Source organism: Ictidomys tridecemlineatus, chromosome 3, assembly GCF_052094955.1.
Source record: "Ictidomys tridecemlineatus isolate mIctTri1 chromosome 3, mIctTri1.hap1, whole genome shotgun sequence".
NCBI lineage: Eukaryota > Metazoa > Chordata > Mammalia > Rodentia > Sciuridae > Ictidomys > Ictidomys tridecemlineatus.
In genome coordinates this window covers 212,892,655-212,909,428 of record NC_135479.1, presented here as the reverse complement: position 1 = coordinate 212,909,428, position 16,774 = coordinate 212,892,655, and the positions used below count along the sequence as shown (strand labels likewise).

The window sequence follows — 16,774 nt, the reverse complement described above, 5'->3', positions numbered from 1 at the left end:
CCAGGAGTTATCCACAGGGAAGACTGTTTTCCTGGACTGTGCTCCTCTAAAGCCAAACTCTCTCGCCCACCACCTGGTGCAGGTGTATCTGCCCAGCCTGCTGCACTCACCCTGGAGGAATCTGCCACCGGTTCTGGCTCCGCCCACTGCCCCTGGCCCCTCCCCCACACCCTTTCTCCCATCCCCTCTCCCCTGGCGCACTGTGGGAGGCCCTGGTCTCTGCACAGTGTCCTGCCCCAGTCCTGCGGGGTTTTCACCCCCTACTCTCTGGGTAAGCAACCCCTCATGCCCACTGACTTCATGGCATGCCGTGGGGGACTCTGTGAATAACTTCTGTCTTCACATCCATGACAGCAAGTGCCTGGCATTACCCCAGATCCCAGGAAGAGCCGTGGGAGCGATTGGAGCCCGGCCCACATGGACACGGCCAGCAGCAGCCCTCCAGGGTCTCCAGGGCGGGTCTGACCTCAGGGTCCACTCAGCCAGGTGGACAAGGTTACCACAGACTTGCAGCCAGCCTGGCACATGGCGGTGATGGGGCCGTTCCCAGCCCCCAGGAGAGGGCTTCCTGTACCTGTGTCCTCACGCCCTGAGGGAGGAGCGCAAAGCCCAGCAAGTTCCTGCTGTTGGCTCTTGTGACCTCGTGAGCCTGACAGTGTGTCCAGGGCCCTGTGCCGTCTCATGTCCTGGAGATGGAAGGCCAGGGCCATGCATGCCAGGCCCCAGTGCCACTTTATCAGCAGGCCATGTTGTCTCTTGTCACACTGCAGAGGTGGGCTGTATATGTCCTCTGCCATGATCTCCTGTGGGTTCTGGGCGTGGCTGTGTGCACGGCACCTGTGCTCCTCTGCACACCTGTGAAGCCCCGTCGCCTTACTCCTGCTCTTATCAGCCTGAGGCAGTCACCAAGGGTGCAGTCCTGAGGCAAAAACCATCAGAGACTGGCGTGCTGGTATTTGGGCCTGCAGCATGTGGGTATGTGTGCATGTGCACGTGTGTATGCATGTTTGTGGTGAGCATGAGTGTGCATGTGCAAGTGTGCTCGAGCACACATGCAAGCATGTGCAGGTAGACACACTGTGTGTATGTGCATATGTGTATGTTTGTTTGCACGTGTGGGTGTGCATTTGTGTACATGGGTATGTGTGTGTGTTCATCTCTGTGTGTTGGATGTGCGTTTTCAGGGTTGTTCTCAGCCCCCAGTGTAATTCCCAGGCAGAGGGACTCGGGCTGTTGTCAGTAGCTCAGGTGTACGGCCAGTGGGGACAGTCTCTGGTCTTAACCAGAGGTGCACTGTAGGTGGAGTCTCTAGTGAGCCTGGTGTTTGTTTAATGCAACACAAGTGTCGGGTGCCTTCTGGAGGCAGTGCACAGGCAAGCAGGTGACAATGAGGGGACCTCCCCACCCTATCCCTGGCCACTAAGAGTGAAAAAGGATGATAAAATTACCTTAAGTCAAACTACAAAACCCGCTATGACTGGGCAGAGGCAGGCCCCTGCACAGATGGAGGGTTGGCCTTGGGCCTGCTGGGAGGCCTGGGGCGCAGATCCAGGTGTTGGCCTGTCCACACGGCAGTGTCCGCCTGCCTCCCATGAGAGGGGGTGAGGTGGGCTGCAGGCTTCTCCAGCAGGGGGCGGGGCCTCTGCTGCTGTCAGGCCCCGCCGCCCTCGCTGCCCCCCCCTGCCCATGGAGTCCACTTCTTTCTGACAGCCGCCCGTCTACAGGCAAATCAGTGTGCGTCACCTTCCCGGATGCCTGGCCTTTGTTTCTCCCCTGGAGAAGCGGACTTTCTGGTTTGTGCCTCAGTGTCTGCGGGTGTGCCTGTGCCTGGCACAGCACAGGCCTGCCCTTGGCTCTTCTCAGTCACAGGTTGTACCCATTCTGCAGGTCGGAGTCAGAGGCAGGGAGGGGGACTGGCTGGCTCAGCTCCTGGCTGACCCTGGAGCCTGGGCCCAGGTCAGGTGCTCGAGTCGGGTGGGTGAACTGGCTGCCCGAGTCACCGCTGGCTGGAGTCTCCAAGCTCGAGTTCAAGGCCAGCTGTGGAGCCCGCAGCCCCTCCTCAGGAGCTTGGGGCCTGGCGAGGGAAGCTCTGGTGAGGGCGTGGTTTGTAGCTGCCCAGCTCGCCCTGACTGGACTAGGACCTTGAGCCACAGCAGAGCTTCGCAGGAGGCTGGGGCTGGGGCTCATGGGGGAGCAGGTGCCGAGGGCTTTGCCTGGCAGGGGGACGGCAAGGCACGGGCTTGGAGGCGTGGCCACCCTATGTCTGATGGCCCCAGCAGCAGCAGGTGGGACACAGTGGTGTGGGATGAAGAGGGAGCCTGGTCCAGCAATGCACGGGTGGCCTTGGGGTCTGACCCAGGTCCAGTGGAGAGAGAATGTTCTCCGTCCCTGGTCCCTGGGCTCGACTGAGTGCCCAAGCTGTCCTGAATCCTCAGCCTCAGAACACAGGTTCTGGGAAGGACCCACAGGAGCCTGGGACCAGGGAAGTACAGGTGGGGGTCCTGGAAACAGCCCCTGTCTTGGGCGTTCTTCCTGCAGGGGCTGATTCCTCCCCTTCCTCTCTGTGCTCTGGGAACTGGCTCTTCTGGTTATGTAAATCAGGCACTGGAGCCGCTGGGGAGCCAGGGCTGGGACCTACAGGGAGGTCCTAGAGCAGGGTCACCATCCCTCACTCAACTCAGCAGGAGGTGGCTAGGGAAAGGAAGGGACAGAGGGGCTTTGGGAGCCATTGCCCTCAGCTCTTTCCTGCGCATGTCCTTAAGGTCAGATATCACGTGGTCTTTACGGGTGGGGGGGGGCTCCAATTTTCTCTTTTACCGACAGGAAGCAGAGCCAGAGAGGGGCTGAGTAGCTAGTCCACTGCCCCATGCCCAGTGAGGTCAGGCCAACTGGCCCTGGAGACAGGCTTCTGTCGGCTAAGCTGGTGTTTCTCCAAGTGGGGTTCCAGACCAGCAGCACCAGGCTCACCGGGAACTTGAGGGGAGCGCCAATCCCAGGGCCCCACTTGACCTGCCAGATCAGACGTGCTCTGCCCTCCGTGTTTTAAGGAGAGCCTCCTGGGGATTCCGACATAGGCCCAGGGGCTTCTTCAGTTGATATCCACCTTTGCTGGGCACCTACTTCCTGAATTAGCCATCCTGCAGGATACTGATAAAGTCACTGGCCACCAGATAAAAACCAAGACATGTCAGGTGCCTACGGTGAGTAGCCCCGGACATGGAGCAACAGCGTCTCTTGTCTCTGGGTTGTGCTTCCTTGGGCACCAGAGGCACAGCAGGAACCCCACAGCTCAGAAACCCAGGCAGGTGCTGAGTCCAGGCCAGGAGAGCTCCAACAAGTGTGCAAGGTGCATCTTGAGCAGCCTATGGTCAAAGGAGGCAAAATCCACGGGGCCCGTTGCTGGGATTCAAGTTTGGATCTCAGGCTACCTGAGAAGCCTGCGGAAACACCCAATTATGTTTAGCCCAGTACTGTTTGGTATTTGTTTTATTTTATTTTATTTTTTCAAATTTAAAGGCTAGTAGGGAACCACGTCTGTTGACCCAGTTACTTGGGAGGCTGAGGCAGGAGGGTGGCTTAGCCCAGGAGTTCAGGGTCAGCCGGGGCCACACAGGGAGAGCCAACTAAGAGAAGACCGGCAGCCGTGGCGTTCAGACCTGTGTCTGTGCTCAGCCGTGGCGTTCAGACCTGTGTCTGTGCTTAGCCTTGGCTGCTGGACGACTCTGGGAACCGACCTGAACTCTGGTAGCTGCAACCCTGGTGCTCAAGGCCCGGGCTGGAAACAGGGCCTGGCCTCCTGGCAGAGACTGGGGCTTCTCTCTGCGCTGGGGTGGGGAATTAGCACTTCTCCTTTACACTTGGTCAAGGTGACAGGGGACCTAAGACAAAGTGTGGACCACCAGTTGTGGGGGCCCCAAATACCCCATGCCTTTTGGGAAAGGCATGGAGCAAGAATATTTCCAGGAAACAAGCCAGGCCCCAGCCACACGGGGCCACCCAGTGGGGAGCTAGGGCCAAGTCTGTCCCCCACACCTTCCCCCTCCTTATGGTCCCCTCTCCCTTTCCTCCTGGGAGCTCCTTAAGTTCTGGCTCTTCTGGAAAATTGTGATGGGCCACACCTGAAGGAGCCTCTCTGGTTCCTCCTAGCACCTGCAGAACACCTGTAGGACAGGGCATCCCCTGGGCAGGTGTCCCCTGTGCACCTCCAGGACACCTGTGGGACAGGGCATCCCCTGACCAGGTGTCCCCTGTGCATCTCCAGGACACCTGTGGGATAGGGCATCCCCTGGGCAGGTGTCCCCTGTGCACCTCCAGGACACCTGTAGGACAGGGCATCCCTTGGGCAGGTGTCCCCTGTGCACCTCCAGGACACCTGTGGGACAGGGCATCCCCTGACCAGGTGTCCCCTGTGCATCTCCAGGACACCTGTGGGATAGGGCATCCCCTGGGCAGGTGTCCCCTGTGCACCTCCAGGACATCTGAGAGACAGGACATCCCCTGGCCAGGTGTCTCCTGTGGACCTCCAGGACACCTGTGGAACAGAGCATCCCCTGTGCAGGTGTCCCCTGTGGACCTCCAGGACACCTGTGGGACAGAGCATCCCCTGTGCAGGTGTCCCCTGTGCATCTCCAGGACACCTGTGGGACAGAGCATCTCCTGACCCAGATATCCCCTGTGCAATTGGGATTATCTCTCCCTGACCTTCAGGGGAGGATCCTGTGTGGGAAGATTGAGGGTGGCCTTGGGCCAAAGATGGTCCTGCAGGCCAAGCCCACTGGCCCCCCTGGCTCTCACATAGTCCTCTGGGCCCTACCCTTCCATTTCCACCAGCAGGAGCTGCTGGGCTCCGAGGGCCACCATGTCACCTGCGTGGCATTCTAGAGGCTGTCACGAGGCACAGGACTGCCCAGATACTGGGGCAGGGTGGGGTCTGTTCCCGTGGGTGACCTTGACATGAGGATGTATACTAGGCACATAAATAACGCAGACTGGCAAAGGTGCCCGGAGGAAGCAAAGATCAGGGCTGACAGCCAGGCTGGCCAACAAGAGCAGACAAGTGGCGGGCAGCAGGTCCCGTGGAGGGAGCCGTGTCCCAGCCTTCCAGGTGGCCTCAGGGCATGCAGACCGAGAGCCCAGCTGTCTCCCAGGGCGCTCAGCCTTTGGGCGGCCACTCCAGTGCCCACCCGACACTGCGCTCTCCCCTGCTTCTGCCTGAGGATGGGAAGCGGCACACTCTCAGTCCCAGCCTCCCTTGCTGCCGGAGGTGGCCCAGTCACATCTCTGAAGCAGCCACCTGTGACCTTGAGAGCAGAGCTGAGACCTGCTGAGATGCGGCCTGGGTGTCTGAGCACAGGGCCTCGGTGGCTCCGCAGGGTTGCAGCTCTGGTCTCGCATTCGCTGGGCTGTTCTGCCACTGGAAGTCCAGATCATCACCATCCAAGTGATAGTGACCGGGGATCCAACCCTGGAGAGAGCCAGCTCCCCAGACTTGCGGGCGCTAGGTTCTGAGGGGTCACCTCATTCCCCGGAGGTGGCATGTGGCCCTGGCTGATGAGCCCAGCACTGTGCAGGGAGGTGGGGGCTGGGAGTGTCACCCTGGCACACCGGTGGCCTGGGCACCTGCATTACTCCTAATATGAAGGGCTTGACCCTGACCCTGGTATTTCCCCAGGCTGTGACTTCCTCGGGGCCAAAGTGCCTGAAGCTCTCCTGTCGTGAGCCTTTGCTCTGTCTGGTTCCCTGGGGTTTGGAGGCCTGCCTCCTGCCTCCTCTCTACCCACTGAAGCACCACCCCTCCCATGGCGGCAGGCCCACACCTTACCTCAGTGGAATCCATGGCGTTCGGCTTCCCTGGGAGACAGGTAGCCGCCGAGTCCTTGTCCACCTGTGTTCACGCTCCCCCTCCTCCCCCTCCGGGAGGGTGTGCTTGCAGAGGGCCAGTGGTGCTGGACGGTCCTTGTGCGTCTTGTAGACTTCCTTAGCGTGCTGGATGTGGATTTGAAAAAATAAGCTTAAATAGATGCTGGATAGACAAACAGACCTTTAGCATCTCGGAGGAGTTGGAAGAGGACAGACAGAGGCCCTGTGTTATTAACAAAGCAGAGGGATGGAAAGACTCCCAGAGACCCACAGGTACAGTAGACGTATCAGATCCCAAAGAAGGTAACGCATCTGTCCACCAGGAGAACCCTGCCAGAAGGTCTTAACCTCAAGGGAGAGCCCCCTTGCCCTCTTACATGGCTCAGTCTTACTTCAGTGGTTCAGCAAGGTCCACGAGGACCTGGCTCTCCCCATCTGGGCTCCACCATTCCTGGCTTGTCCTTTCAGGATTCTCCCCCAGTGCCAAGAAGGCTGCCACTGCTCCTGGCATCAGATGCAGCAACACTGTTCAGAGTAGAGGAGCACATCTTCTCTGTGTTCCTTTTTGAGCGAGACCCTATTCTCCTACAAGTCCCCAGCAGATGGCTCCTTGTGTCTTCTTGCTCAGAATAGATGACCTGTCTACGCCTCTGTAGGTTTATTTTGATTTTTTAAAAAAAATATTTCAGACCTACTTAAAAGTAGAGGGAAGAGTACGATTAACGTGCGCGGTGTCCTCCAGATTCAACAGTCACCAAGATTCCATGTCATCTGCTTTGCCACCTTTGAGTCCCTTCAGTTACTGCAGTATTTAAGGCACATCTCAGACGTCCCTCCCCCACGTGATCAGGGTACACAGAGAGGCTGACAGCCGCCCAGTTTCTCTCACGGCTGTACCCCACTTCTACACTGTTTGGTGTTCTCTAAAAACGAGCTCATGCTATTCAAATTTCCCCAGTTGTCTGAAAAACATCCCCAGCCCATTGGCCCTGCGGGATCCGAGGGAGACACGCTTCTCCCATCTGGCTGGGAGTTCTCCTCCTGCACACCGTCTCCCCCATCTCTGACAAACAGGGCTTTGACTTGGAGAAGCCAGGCTGCGTGTCCCAAGGAAGCTCTGAGTTCCAGAGCCGCCGGTCGTCCTCCTCGTGGGTCACTTCCTCTGTCCTGTGAGCAGGGCTGGGCTCAGGTGGTGCATCCTTGGTGACCCCTCACAGGAGATGGCGTGGGCGCCCCACTGAAGGCTTGGAACGCCTCCTTGTCCTGTTTTCCCAATGTGGAGTGGATCAGCGGGCTCAGGAAGGACGGTGGGTCCCTCCATGGTCACCTCAGACTCAGGGCACAGGACGGAGAATCCAGAGATAAGGCCACACTTTTATGGCTCTCCTCGAGTGACAGACGGATCATGTGCCTAAATGTAAACCCCAAGGTTTCAGGGCTGGGGTGGAGCTCAGGGCGGGGTGTAGGCCTGTGCGCAGGAGACCCGGTTCCATCCCCAGCACCCAACAGACAGAATAAAAATGGAAAAGCTGGGAGAGGCTGAGAAGGACTGGTGCTTTTGAGTTAGGCGATGACTTTTTAGTGGTAAACGTGTGGCCTGTTAAGAAAAATACTGATAAGCAGGACTCTGTCCAAACGAGGACCTTCTCTGTGGAAGATGCTGAGAAGCGGAGGAGAAGACAGGCCCTGCCGGGTGGCAGTTGTATCAGGAGAGTTGTTTGAAGCTGATTTTTAAACAGAACGCTGTGAAGGGATCAGTGGTCAGCTGGCACAGGGCTTGGGCACCCAGGGGCTTTGTGGTGAGGGAGATGTCCTGTTTCTGGATTGTTGTGGTCACGTGGCCATGACCAAGACCCAGGTTCATTGGCTGTGAGTCGCAGTGGGTGGCTATCACGGGGTACAGGTGGTAACTCGGGAAGCTGGGAGAAACTGACTTTCACTACAAATACCTTGGCAAACAAGGACCAGGAGAAACATCCTGGTGGCACATGGTTGTCATTTCTGACTGAGTGAAAAGCATGTTGACAGAAAATGAATGAGACACTCTAAAGAAGTAAATGACATTTGTTTGCATGAAAGCGAAATGCAGATACCCTCTTTGAATGGATTATCTGGATATTAAGAAGCAATCATAAGCCGAAGAATCTGGATACACATTCACATCGTTTGATTCGTTTTCAAGCTCATTAGAGCCTAATGCCACATGGGTGGCATTTTTCAGAATGACACCTTGTCTTCTGATTCCCCTCGCACTTTAATAGCTTCAAAAATTGCCTGGAACCGTCTTCTAGAAGTCATTTAGTGGCTGGCAGATTTGGGTTTGCTGGGGGAGTTCATGGAATCTTCTAGACCCGGGCTTCTCAGAGGAGCAAACTCTTCTGCAGCTGCCTCCCAGGGAGCCACCTCTGCCCAAGGCCCAGGGGGTGAAAGTGCTGGTATGTCCCCAGGGATTTTCACGGTTTGTGTTCAGGCTTCTACTCAGAGACACTTCTTCCATAAATAATTTCATAGAGCAGAATGTCAAACAGATCTTTTTTCACGTGTGGGTTTTTGAATGTTTTCTCAAATTCATGTTCTGGAAATCATAGGTGTCTTCCGTTTTATTCCATCCTAAAACACAATATACACATGTGCAATTAAAGAATGAGCCTCATCAAGCTTACCCCTTAAATTATATACCGAGATATTCCAGGGAACTATTTCAGAACTCCAGTTATTGTCATACTCGACGGGGCAGACGCCAGATGAGTTATTCAGCTTCCAACTTTGTTCCGTGGTGATGGATTTAAGCAGTCTTTCTGTGTATATTGTCGTTTTCAATTATTTGCCAAAAATTTCAAAAGGAGAGGTTTTGGTCAACTGTTTATTGAGTAGTTTGATTAAAGATTTCCAACTGTTTTGGAATACAATGCAACCCTAATCTAGAAGACCTGGTCATGGATGCACATGCACACACACACACACACACACACACGCACACACACACACACACACACACAGTGCCATTGTGAGCCATTTAGTGGATTTACAAACTGCTGTCTCCAAGGCTGTACAGTCCTAGAATCCCTATGAGCACTGACACAGAAGTCTTAAGAGTTCAGAATATTAAACAAAGGAACAGGTCTGTTTTCCTTTCCCCTCCAGTACTGAGGATTGAACCCAGGGGCCCTCTACCTCTGAGCCACATCCCCAGCCCTTCTTATCTTCTATTTTGAGACAGGGTCTTTTTAGGTGGCCCAGACTGGCCCTGAACTTGTCATCCTCCTGCCTCAGCCTCCTAATTTGTTGGGATTATAGGCATGCACCATCACACCAAGCAAAAAATACTTGTAAGTTTTAATATTTGCAACTTTTTATTCAATTAGAGGAATGTTGCAGCTTAAGACGCACTTACAAATTATTTGTTCACCACCAACTCTTCCAACTATATTTCTGTCCCATGCTTTCTTAATTTAATAGTAGCATATCTGCTACCATTATACTGTGTGACACTCACCTTTGTATCATAACTAGAAAGACAAATAATCCTACCAGCAATGTTGGACGTCTCACTGAATTCTTACATCTTGCATTTTCAGAAACAACAAATGACACCTTCTTTGTAGAACGCACGTTCAAAGCCTGGCTTTTATTTGGTGACTTGAATAAAAATTAAGTCATTATTCAATTCACTTAATTGGCTTTTCTTTTTGAAGCATCTGATAACACACACATTAAACCGGCATCACTTAACAGTGACGTTCTTCGGCTCACAGCAGCAGCATAGTGACGTGTATCACCTCACCCCTCACCCTGTAAAATCCCGAGAAACCCTGAAACTGAAAAGGAATGGAATGAACTGGAGTGACCCTAGTCTAAGGAGGAGTCCTGCTCCCCTGCATGCCGCCCGCCCCGCAGCCCGCCTGCTTGGCTCCTGCTCTGACGGATTTGGGTAATTGCTGACTTGGAAGCTGGCGCAGGTGTTTCTCCAGCAGACCTGCATCTGCGGCCTCGCGGGCTCTGTGAGGTCACTGTGTTTACGGTGCTGTGGTTGGCAGTGGGGCTTGCCCCAGAGTTTCATGTTGGAAGCTTGGCCCCCGCCTGGGGATGGAGATGGTGGAGTCTTTAAGAGGTGCCCCCCAGGGGTGGAGGCTGGAGAAGGCGCCATCCTTGGAAGGATTAAGGTAATTTTTATGAATCCTGAGTTAGTGCTCTCTGTGGACTCTGAGTTGTTATAAAAGGGCAGGACTGGCCTCTCTCCTCTGTGGCTTCTGTGTCTCTGTGTGATCCCTCCCCGTACCCACTTTTACCATGATGCCAACCACCATGAGGTGACCCAGTCAGTGGGCCCTCATCAGGGCTGACAGCATGCTGCTTGGGCTTTCAGCCTTCAAAACAATGAGCTAAATAAAACACTTTTCTTTTTTTTTATACTGAGCCTGGGATATTTTGTTATAGCAACAGAAAACTGACTCATGCATACTGGATGATAAATTTTCACAAACATTTGGTGTAAGTTAGACATTCATAATCAGAATTCTTGAGAAACAGAAATCTAGAAACTTATTTTTTTTGATTCAGCATGCATTTTTGAATTTTCATTTTCTTAATCTTTTTTTTTCCCTCAGCATGGCCCCAAAAGGGCTTATTACAAATATTAAAATGCATTGCCAAAAGATGAAGTGAATAGTCGTACCGTAAAGTACACAACACATCTACTGTAGCAGAGCTGGCCCTGCGTAGCTGGAGCAGCTGCATCAAGACTGAAGGGGTTCCCTGCCCCTGGCTGACCAGGCCTCGGTGCATTTGGTTTTCAGGGCACTTCCCATGTTGCCCTTGGAAAAGGCTTTTCTTTAGTTATAGGAAAAGGGGGAACGGCTGGTCATGGGTCGGGCCCTGGTTCCAAGCAGTGTTCAGGCACCTCCTGTGTCCATGCTGAGTCCACTCACCAGCAGGCAGTAGCAGAAGTGGACTGCAAAGCCGAGGTGACCCTCGCAGAGATGCCAGTCAGCAGATGGGACCATGGGGCGAGGCCACCTTCTCTCCTGTTGTCCAGCGATGTCACCCGCTGAGGCTGGCCTTGCCTGGGGGAGTCACTAGGGGCTGGAGTGGGTTCCTACGTCTGCCACCCCTTCAAACTGACCAGCTTGGCTGACACACAGAGGGCCTGACCAGGTACAGGGCACATCAACCTGCCAGTTTGCACGGAAAGTGGGATGACTGTGTCGTTAGTTCTTTAAATTGCTCTTCCACAGAATAATAAGTTGGGTCCTCAGTGTGTCCTTGGCCCTTGTGACTGGGGGCAGTGTACTGAGGAGGGCAGTGGGCAGCGGGTGAGGGGCGATGCCTACAGATTGGTCCTGAAGACTTGGAAGAAAATAGCACACACAGCCACGCCCTGGGGCCGTGTGTGTGTGTGTGTGTGTGTGTGAGAGAGAGAGAGAGAGAGTGTCTGTTTGTAAGAGTGTGTGAGTGTGTGTGAGAGTGAGTGTGTGTGTGAGAATGAGTGTGAGAGTGTGAGTGGATAGGTGTGAGAATGAGTGTGAGTGTGAGAATGTGTGAGCGTGTGAGTGTGTGAATGTGAGTGTGTGCATGTGTGAGTGTGTATGTGTGTGTGCAAGTGTGAGTGTGTGTGAGTGTGTGTGACAGTGTGTGTGAGGGTGTTGAATGTGAGAGTGTGAGTGTGTGAGTGTGTGAGTGTGTGCATGTGTGAGTGTGTGCAAGTGTGGTCCTGGGTAGCTGGAGTAGCTGCATCTGTGAGTGTGTGTGAGTGTGAGTGTGTGAGTTTGAGAGTGTGAGTGTGTGTGAGTGTGAGTATGAGAGTGTGTTTGAGTGTGAGTGTGTGAGTTTGAGAGTGTGGAGTGTGCGTGTGACTGAGTGTGTGTGTGCATGTGTGGTGTGAGCAGGGGAGTGGGTGGGGACTGGGCAGGGTGTTGAGGCCAGCTCTGTGCTGTCCCGTTCCTCCAGGTGTCAGGAAGTCCTTGTCAGCTTGAGGGTGACCATGGGAACTGGGGCTGTGCATGCACTGTCCTCGCCCGTGACCCTGGGACCAGGGCTCCCATTTTCCGGGTCATCTGCTCCTGCTCTGTCTGCTCCGAAGCCGTCCATCTCCTCCTTCAGGTGGGTGGGGACCCTGTGGGGACCTTGCCCCACGCTCTGCCTGCCCCGAGGGCCGTGTGGCTCTGGATGGGCCTCTTCCTCTCCAGCAGGACTCTGAGATGCCAGCTCCTGTCATCCGAGTGTCCCCTCTGCACTGGAGGAAGCCCTGGCCCAGGACTGCTGACAGTGCTGTCCATCATCCTTTGTCTCTGTGCGGCAGGAGGCGTCGTGCCCTCGCTGGGCTGTGGGGATTGTTGTGTGTTCTTATGGCCTTTCAAACCGCGTAAGTGGGTACCACCAGGCCCAGGATCAGAGGGAAGACCCAGGTAGAGGCCAGGGGCAGACAAGCACGCAGCTGCACGGCCTCACTCCCGGGCGGGCAGGCCCCAGGACCCCGGGCGTTCAGAATGTGGGTCTCCTTCACAGCCACCCCTGGGCTTGTGCTCGGCCTCTGCTCTGTGACTGCCCAAGCCTCTCCTTGCCTCTGGTTCCTGGTCCACTTCGGGAGCATTGGTCCATGCTGTGGCTGTGCCAGGAACCAGCATCAGGACAACACCCAAATCTGAGTCCATTTTTGCAGCTTTAACCCCTTCATGCCCTGGGCAAATCCATTACCCTGCCCGTGCCTCAGTTTCCTCAATGCTAATAGCCAATTAACCCTCCCTAGCCTCCGCTCTGAACCTCAGAAGGATTGGCATGAGAACTGAGGGTGTCTCGGAGAGGGGCACTCTATAAACCCAAGCTGTCATTACAATAAACCTAATTACAGGCCCGCCACAGTCCAAGGAGGGGCCCTCCCAACAGAGGAGCAGGGTCTGGGCCTGGGGACATGTGGCTGCCCCTGTGGGCCTGCTCTGGCTGACCTGGCCTGGGTCTGAGGCTGGACCTTGCTGCTGCTCCGTGGGCACACAGTGTACTCCGGCAGGATGCTGCTGCACTTGGCCAGCCTGCTTGGCACCCTGCTTGGGGGGTGGTTCCCACTGGAAAGGTGGTCTTGAGAAGCAGGTGGGGGGCATGGCCACCCTCTGATTCAGGGCAGATCTTCACCAAAAGCTCCATCTGGGCTTCTCCTTGCACTGCTTGTGGCCAGGCTGAAGCCCCCTGTGTCCCCCCAGGCCCCCACCACAGCAGGTGGCTCTGCACCTTGGAAGTCTGCTGCAGCTGTCAGGTCTGCACCCTGAGATTGATGCAAAACTCCACAGGACCTGTACCTGCGGGACCTGCCTAGGGCATTTGAAGGCCACCCTGCTGCAGGGTATGGCCTCACATCCTCCAACTTCTTGACCCGCCCGGGCAGGAGGTGCTGAGGCTCTGTGGCTTCAGCGACCACTGACAGGGACCCCGTCTGAGCAGAGCAGGTGGCATGGTGGCTGAGGTTGTGGGCACGAGCTGTGTGCAGCTCTGCAGCTGGACAGCCCTGTCCCCGGCCTGCCCCCCATGTCCACGAGGTCGTGTGCAAGGGCACGGAGCCGCAGTGCTCAGTGAATCATAACTTGGTCACCGTCAGCCTCAGTGGAAAGGTCCCAACGAGGGACACAGAAGCGTGGCTCCTCCGCCCACCCCTTACTCCCAGCCAGGCATCTTTGCTGCTGGCCGGTGGGCGGGTGCTTTGTCATGGCGTCCTGAGAACTGCAGGGTGTCCAGCAGCTTCCCAGCCTTGGCCTGCTAGATACCAGTACCACTGTCCCTTCTCATATGTGACCACCAAAGATGTCCCCAAGAGGTGCCTACAACGGTCCCCTCTTGAGCACAGCTGTGGTAGACGTCCTCTGCCCCCGGGGCTTGCGTTCCCCTTTTCATGAGAAGGGAGAGGACAGTTGGAACATGATTCTCACAGGCACAGGGACATTCCTGAGGCCTGGGCAGGGGAGACACTTCGGGCTCTGCTGCTGGCTGCGGAGCTTTGAGGACCAGCCATGCCAGAGCCCCATGCCCAAGGGGCAGCAGACCCTGGCAGTGTCTGGCTCTGATGCCATGGGTCTGGCGGCCAGCATGAAGGGAGGACTGGCCACTCCCACAATCCCTCCCGCCCCTCACCTCTGTTTTCCTCCCACCTGGGAGAGGCCTAGCCTCTTCTTGGGGCTGGGAATCTCTCACCTTCTGCTCCGACACCAGCCAACGGAAGTCAGCCGAACACACAGCACACACTGTCCAGGGATGGGGTTCTGAGAGGTGTAAGTAACACCTGTCCCAGAATTCACAGTCCAGTGGTGGGGGCAAGAGAGGGCACACGGGTAAGGAGAGCTCAGAGTGGACACCGGGTCTTCCTGTGCCCTGGATCCTCCACCACTTGGGCCAGGCCCTAGGATGTGCTTAGGAAATTGTCAGAGGCTAAGGAGAGAGGGCCAAATCCGGAACAGGCAAGTGAGGCGTGTGTCCTGCCTGGCTCTCCACGCCACCCCCAGGCCTTGGCCGACGATGGCTGACCCTGGCGTGAGGCCTCTCCCTGCCGACTGCGGGCCAGGAGGCTGTGCGGAGTCCTGCAGGACATGTTAGTGGCAACTTGAGCCCCCAGGTCCCTATGTCCCTGGCAGTGCTCACCAAGGGCCTCGGCTCGTGACTCTAGTGGGGACAGGACCTTTACAAGGTGATGAAGGTGTCATGAGGCCATCGGTGGGCCTGGTCCAGCAGAACTGTCCTTAGGAGAGGAGACCAGGACACAGACACAGGGGACACGGGCGGAAGCATTCCCTGAAGGCCCCAGGAGTCAGAGCCAAGGCTGAGCAGACCCACGGGGCTGGGAACTCACTGCTCACGGAGGATCAGGCCCGAGGTGAGGCTGGGGGTGGTGGCCGACACCAGCTCCTGGCCCCCTAGGCCGCCCTGCAGGCTAGCCCCAATCCCAGGGTGGCCAGCCCTCCTGGGGCTCAGAGACCACGGGGCACTTGGCAGCATGAGGTCACCGTGCCCACCCCTTCCTTGGAGGGAAGTGTTGTTATCTCTGTTTCCAGCCAAACAGGACAGGCTTGATGTTCAGATCCTTGGAACCCAGCTAAGGGCCGGGGTGGGCATCCTGCAGCTGGAGGCCCACAGAGGTGAAAGGAGGAGTGGGGCCGGAGTGATGGCTGTGGGGACTCAGAGACCCCCTGCCCACATGCTTCCCCCTTTGCCCATGTCCTGAAGACCCCAACGTGCCAGTCGGGGGGCTGTGGGTGCTGTCTATCAGCAGGGTGGGAGTTGAGGATGTAGTAAGACAGGACAGAGACTCCAGGCGGGGGTCTTGGGTCTTGGGACTGGACTGGGTGGGGCTGCCCAGCTGGTGGCCAGAGGAGGGGCAGCCTCCGGCCTCACCTGGTGGGGCCCTTTCCCTTGAAGAGGAGCCCGTTTGGTGAGCCCTGTGTGGGTCTGACCACGGACATGAGTGCCCCCCGGAGAGGGCGCTTCTCAGAGTGGAGCACAAGGCCCCGTGGCCAGAGCCTGTCACCCAGCCTCCGGGGCCCCAGCTCCTCTGTCTGCCCTGATCCTGCTGGGCACCGTCAGGGCTGGGGTCTGCTGAGGAGGTGTTCCTACAGGGACCCCCCAGAAGGATCAGTGGGGCAGGCGTGGGGTGGGATTGTACCCCAGGGCCAAGTGCAATTCCTCCCCAACTGGTCACTCTGTGACTCTGGATCTGAGGCTCTTCACTGGGACACAGGGGCCATGGGGAGTCCTGAGTCGTCTCAGGAGACCCTTTCCATTGGGACACCAGAGCCCGGCCTTTCTGCACTGTTAGGGCCTCCCCCTCCATAGCCCCACACTCGGGATCCGGGTTCTGGGCAACCTCAGGGCGTCCCCAGTCCCCAGGCTTCACAGAGCTGTTCCCTGTAAATGGTCTTTATGTGAGAAAAAATTCAGGAGGAAAAAAGTGTGTGTGTGTGTGTGTGTGTGTGTGTGTGTGTGTGTGTGTGTGTGTACATATATACGCACACATTTATATACATGTATATTTGTATGTGTATATATAGTATATATTTCTTTTTCTTTTTCTTTTGCAGTACTGGGGTTGAACCCAGGGATGCTCTGCCACAGAGCTACACCCCCAGTCCTTTCCATGTTTTCTTTTGAGACAGGGCCTCGCTGAGCTGCCCAGGCTGGCCTTGAAGTTGAGATCCTCCTGCCTCAACCTCCTGCGTTGCTGGATCACAGGCGTGCACCACTGTGCTGCACACCTTATTCTTATAACCTGTCCGTGGTTTAGAATTTCCTTCCTTTTGGAATGTGGACACCTTGTTAACAAGGAGCAAGTGACCCTGTTGGAGCTGAAGTCACAGATGCCCCCCCCCCCCCCACGGGCCTGGCCTGTGCTGCTGCCCCCTGGAATGGTGGGTAGGCTCAGCGCAGAGGTGAGGTCAGCATAGATCATGAGCCTGTCTCACCCAGAGGCCCAGGTACCACCTGACCCAACTTTGCTTCTTAACATTCTGATAATTTCATTGTAACACTGTAGCTTCCCTTGGGAATCTTAAAGATGTTATCTTTTGAAGATTTTTATTTGTTTTAATTAGTCATACTGGACAGTAGAATGCACTCACGTACTCTGATACATAGATGGGCCTAATTCCTCATTTTTCTGGGTGTACACGTTGCAGAATCACGTGGGACATGCAGTGATATGTGCACATAGGTAATAATGTCTGTCATTCTACTGTCCTTCCTGACCCCATATCCCCTCCCTCCAAGATGTTATTTTAATACGTTCATCTGAGCAGCACCCACGGTACCGAATAAGGTCAGGAGACCCTCTTTTGTGAAGATGCCACCTGCGCACACCCTGCGGCTGATCCGAGGGGCCAGGCTGGCCTCCCTCTGCTTCCCTCCTCCAGGACTGGGACCCTCTGCTGACCTCAATGCAGTGCCG

The 16,774-nt window shown here is 55.9% G+C and overlaps 1 long non-coding RNA gene across 1 annotated transcript; it reads left to right on the top strand.

Annotated features, from left to right (window-relative positions):
* Nucleotides 1-11,813: 11,813 nt before the first annotated feature.
* Nucleotides 11,814-16,401, top strand: LOC144376511 (uncharacterized). The gene is made up of 2 exons (XR_013437065.1): nt 11,814-12,220; nt 15,987-16,401. It is a non-coding gene; the product is annotated as an uncharacterized LOC144376511 (long non-coding RNA).
* Nucleotides 16,402-16,774: the final 373 nt, after the last annotated feature.